Below are 6,156 nucleotides of genomic sequence, written 5' to 3' on the forward strand. Positions count from 1 at the left end.
CAAATTAAATAATAAACAGAAAAGTCTAAATAGTCATTCTCTCAAAGAAGACATATGGATGGCAAACAGGTACCTTAAAATGCTCTACATCATTAATCTCCAGGAGAATGCAAATCAAAAACCACAATGCAATGTCATTTTGCACCTGTTACAATGGCTACCATCAAGAAGACTAGAAATAAGTGCTGGCGAGGATGGGGAGAAAAGAAAACCCTTCCGCACTGTTGGTGGGAATTGGCGCAGCCACTGTGTTAAACAGTATGGAGGTCAACAAGTTAAAAATACAACTGTCATCTGATTACCGTATGATTCAGCAACTCCACTCTGAGCATTCAGAAGCTTTAGACAGGGGAGTGATGTCATTGGATCTGTACTGTAAAGAACAGGCGTTATGCGAGACGATCTTGACATTCTTCCCTAAAGCTGAGAGTCTGACTCCAGTCTGTGGAGTCCTGCCCGCCTCATCGCAAATACAGAACTGGCACCTGCCACACCTCCTGCTGTTGCTTCTATTCAAGAGCAGCTGGGGGAGGGGTGTGGGCGGAGAAAGACCAGCATTGGGATTGACCCTGAATTGGCCCTCCTCATTCCTGCCTCTGTCCCATAGATACATCTCTTCCCTCTCCCTCTCCTTCTCCGAGCTGGTCCTCTGCCCCCGTCCTCCCCCCACCCCCATACCCCCCAGTTCTCCTCCCAAAGCTGCTATCTGGGCAGCATTTTTGTCCTTAAAACCTGACTGGGCTCCTGTTCCTGGTTCCAGCTCATTACCTCGCCTCATGATGGAGGGCCTGGTTCCTTTCTGGCACGATGGAGTGTCTTTTTGTACCAACATCTTGGCCTGGACTCAGACCATCTTACAACCCCTGAGGCTGCCATGTGCTTGGGGACAGGGACTCTATCTGGGTCTCTATTATGTCTCTGTGTTCTCCAGTTTGGCACCTCTGGTCTTTAAGTTTTAAAAAACGCGCTTGAATGAGTGAATACCCAGACCTTGGGCAGCTTGTGAGGACATGGGATCCCTCAGGCCCAGCTCTGCTCTCTGCACCCCATCCTGGCACCCCTTCCAGCTCCACACTGTGCCCCTTAGATCCTTCCAACTACAGCCCGGCCCAGGCCAGAGCCTTTTATTATTTTCTGAATCAGTTAAGGCCTAGGCTCGGGATTGTTTTCTGAAATTACTTTAAATATATATTTATATTGATTTCAGAGAGGAAGGAAGAGGGGAAAAGAGAGAAACATCAATGATGGGAGAGAATCATGGATCGGCTGCCTCCTGCATGCCCCCTTCTCCCCCCCTCATTGGGGATGGGGCCCACAACCAGGGCCTGTGCCCTGTCCAGGAATCGAACCGAGACCTCTTGGTTCAGAGGTGGACGCTCAGTCACTGGGCTCTGCGGCTGGTGTTCTCCTGAGACTCGAGCTGAGACACTCAGGAGAAGCTGATCTGCTCTGCAGCCTGGGCTGTGTGTGCGGACACCACGGCGTGCTTTGTGGGCACTGTCTCCTGAGTCCTCATTGTAACCCGAGGTGGAAGCGTATTGTTCCCATTTTCCAGGGGAGGAAACTGAGGCTTAGAGACGCCAATTTGCCTAGGGCCACACAGTGGACAAGGGGAATTGAGATTTTCAAGATTCCTCGGAATGTAACACTTGTACTCTTAATAACTAGAAAAAAATGGTACAAAATGAAATTCATAATAATATATCACATACTGAAAATTAGCACAAAGAAATGCATAGATTAACTGATGACGGCACTGAAAAATGGCTGTTATTATGGAACTCTCTGTTGTATAATTGGGTAGAATTTAATTTCTCTGTCGTACATTTTTCCTCTTCACCTCCAAAAGTATTGTGTATTCATAATATTTTTACTAGCATATCAGAGCATATTTAAGGGTTTTTTTTTTGGTAATTCTAAAGCATTTTATTTTAACAGAAGAATCCATAAAAACTAGGAAAGCATAGAAAATAATCCACACCTTATTAGATTTTAAAGGCCTTAAATAAAACATATGGAAAAGACTTACAAGTTCCCATATTCAACTGATATGTATAAGAAATCAAAACCATTCCAGATTTTTAAATCTATGCTTCTCATGTAAGATCTCAGGACCCAAAACCAAGTCATCTTCTCTTCTTTAAGTGCAATTTATAAAGTGACCAAAAGATAGACTTTCTCATTAATAAGTTCACATCAAAGCATCCAATCGAATATCTTCTGACTTAAGAGACACTGCCCTGAATGATGATTGATGCTCTTGGTGTTACTTGAAACACATGTCAAACACACATGCGCCCATCTACCTGGAAAACAACAGAATCGCCACCCGGGTACTAGCATGGCTGAGGGCAGAACTCTACCTGGAAGTCTTTGTGAAGAAAAATAAAACTTTTCTTCAGTAAAAGAATCATCTAAAGGAATCCTGGCCTCAAGTTTATACTCACTGTCATGAATATATTGTGAAATAGTAGGTAATTCACTTAACAGACATAGAGAATCAGAGAAAGTACTTCTAGCAAATTACAAATAAAAATGAAGACAATAAATGGTAAATGTTTTACCAGCCCATAGTGACTAGGGTAAATAATTTCCCAACTTGGAAAAATGATGAACTCAGTTAAGGATCCAACTTTACGAAGAGGTTACAAATCTATAAACTTGTGAATGACTGAAGGGTACCAAATCAGTGATTTAAAACCATCTGCACTAATACTTGGGCATTTAGCCTGGTCAGTGTGGCTCAGTGGTTGAGTGTAGACCTATGAACCAAGAGGTCACAGTTCATTCCTGGTCGGCACATGCTCGGGTTGTGGGCTCGATACCCAGAGTGGGATGTGCAAGAGGCAGCTGATCAATGATTCTTTCTCATCATTGATGTTTCTCTCTCCCTCTCCCTTCTTCTCTGAAATCAATAAAATATATTTTAAAAAATACTTGGGCATTTGTTATAATATGTTTATCCAGTCCACTTTCTGGTGAGGTTCTTTCAGGGCTCCTGAGAAGTAGTAAAATCAGAGCGTGGGTCACCCTTTGAAAACTCTTAGCTTTGAGCAAACCACTTAAAATTTCTGAGTCTCAGCTGCTTGTGTTGGTAGTCTAGGCAGCGGTCGTCAACCTTTCAGACCTCACGAACCACCAGTGGCCTGCCCATTATTCACTCTCTCCCCTCCCAGAAGCCTGGTGGGGCACAGAGTCATGGGCTTCGAAGCAGCACAAACCAAACCAGGTGCAGATTTCCCTACACATGTGAGGCCCTGGGTAAGTTCTGCCTGAGCCTCATTTTCCTCATCTCTACACGTACATATCAAACCTACTCACATATCATTAGGATTAGAGAAAATTTATGTAAGTATTCAGCACTTTCTAAGCTTTCAATAAGTGGTAGCTACCTTTGCTTGTGAACAAACTCATTTGGCTTGACTGTTTCTTCAAATACCGTGTCGTTTCTTACTGACATGACTACATCATAGCTTCTCCACTAGCCTGTCCATATGAACATATTTTCTTTTGCATCAAGAAGAGACTTGTTGTGAAATATGTCATGAGACTATGGCATTAGCCAACCTCCCAATAATGAGATCTCTTAAGTTTTTTCTCCTCCAAGCATTTTAGTCTGCGTGCTGCCAGAAGTGTTAAATCTAGTCAATAATTCTTTTATTTACTCATTCAGCAAACACTCACTGAAGGTTGACTATGTGAGATCTGTGCCAGAAGTTGTATTGAAGAAGGAATTAGCCTATATATTTCACCACAGATGGTTTCATTACATATTATAAGTTATTTGGATAAATTATTGTAGCAATATAGAAAACAGATGATATTATAGTTTATGCAAATTGTAATGAGAATTAAGAATGACTTTTGGCATCATGTTACATATTCTCTAGGAAATCATATACAACTTCTTTCCCTAAGGGTTACTAAATAAATTAAATAAATCCTCTGAGGATTAACCAAGGAACAGTATTTAAAAATAGAAAGCACTTTTATAATGGTCATATAAGTAATCCAATATTGAATTATCTTTCAGAGTAGGTTCTTAATGACATTAAAACCAGAATAATTTTTACAACTGAAAATAAGAAATTGTTCTTCTGTTTTCACATTATTTCCCTTAACAATCATAAGCCATCATCTATTTCTACTAACGGAAAAACAATGGAATTTCACCACACACACACACACACACACACACACACACACACACATACACAAACACATACATACATATGTGTGTGTGTGTATATATATATATATATATATATATATATATATATATATATATATATGATGCTCTAAAACACTGTTCCCAAACTTTTGACATATGTGTACCCCTTCTATAATATTCGTAACGCTGAGTACCCCTCGTACTCATGAGAACCTAGGATTAGGCGCAGCTAAGCACGATGCAGTGCATATCCCCACCAAACTCCTGTGCAACACGTACACCCCCACCAGACTCTTCCTGTAACCCTGGGGGTGCGGGACCGCACTTTGGGAAACACTGCTCTAAAACATTTCCTTTCATCATTATAAGCACACTCCATTTCCTATCATCATCATCAACGTAATCCACTCTAAAGTAACTGAATACCTCCAATGTGCAGTAATTACAAACTAAGTGACAAGAGTAATGACTACGTATAGCAGGGATCAGCAGACCACTGCTTTTGGACCAAATCCGGCCCACCACCTACTCTTGTAAATAAGTTTTATCAGAATACAACAATCTGGTCCATTTGCTTACATATAAATTAAGGCTGCTTTCCTGATGCGCTGGCAGAGTTAAGTGGTTATTATACAGACTGTACAGCTTATAAAGCTTACAATATTTTCTAACCATTCATTTACAGAAAAGGCTTGCCAAACCCTGCTTTAGAGTTGAGGCAGTAAAGAATTTCTACATCCATGTTGAGTATCAACACAAACATTAAGAAGGAACTGAGAGAGTTTGCTGCAATTCCACTCCCTTTTGGCTTATGCACCAGGCTTAGCAGACACACCTAGGTGTATAAAAGCCAACCATCTGGGTAGACAAGTTCCCTGTGAGCTCAGTCCTGGCCTGACTGCTGGCCCACTTGGGTCACAAAAAGTCGGGTGTCCCCAGCCACCAAGCAAATGCCGCGGAACGTGTACCCTCCCTTCTCCAGAGTGGGGCGCCCAGCTTGCTTCTCATGTCTGCTGCTCTCAGCCAGGTGATGGCATCCCATGTCTGTGCCCATCGCCTCACTGAGTGGCAATGGCACTGCGGTTACCGGGCCGGCCCGCCTTACCTGCGTGCTGCTCCTGGATCCGCACCTGCAGGTACATGAAGAGGAGCAGCCCGGCCACCCCGAACATCAGCACCGAGAGGAAGACCCCCTGGGGTCGCATGGCCCTCAGATGGCGGCGCTCCTCCTCCCCGCTGTGCCCCGCATGGTGTCCGTCCCCGAGCTGCAGGGGCCTTTTCTCTGGAGCGCTTGTCCCGGGAAATGACCTGCAATGATCAACACCCACGTGTGACTTTGTGGCGACACTTCTTCCCAAACACGCTGTGTCTGCGGTGTCCACGCTGGAGGATTAGAGAGAGGTCTCTGCGCTGGGGACAGGAGCCACAGGGGCTCCAGCGGGGCCTGCTCCAGGGTCTGCATGCTCTTAGCCATGACCTACTGCCCGCAGCTCCTGAGGAACACCCCCGCACGTAGTGGGGCAGCGTGGCCAGATACAGGCCTCTTCTACTGAGAGGGATGCAAGGTGCGGGCCACCTGACATCTACCTCCACTGTGCATGGACTGCGTTTCCAAAGACATGCCAGGAAGTAAAGGGAAACCCTCATGTCTCACAGATATTGTATATGAAACTCAGACATTCGGTCAATGATAGTTTCCCTCTCATGCCAAAGTAATAGATTTCTACAGCTTACAGGGCATGTTTAATGTCACCTAAGGGCATAGGGGGGTAAATATGAAAAGGTCAGCCTGGTCAGTGGTTGGGCGTTGACCTATGAACTAGCGGGCCATGGTTCCATTCCCAGTCAGGGCACATCACAGGTCCCGGCTGTGGGTTCCTCCCCAGTGTGGGGCGTGCAGGTGGCAGCTGATCAATGATTCTTTCATCATCGATGTTTCTCTCCCTCTCTCCCCCTCTCTCCCCCTCTCTCCCTTTCTCTCTCTA

Source organism: Pipistrellus kuhlii, unplaced genomic scaffold (assembly GCF_014108245.1).
Source record: "Pipistrellus kuhlii isolate mPipKuh1 unplaced genomic scaffold, mPipKuh1.p scaffold_m20_p_6, whole genome shotgun sequence".
NCBI lineage: Eukaryota > Metazoa > Chordata > Mammalia > Chiroptera > Vespertilionidae > Pipistrellus > Pipistrellus kuhlii.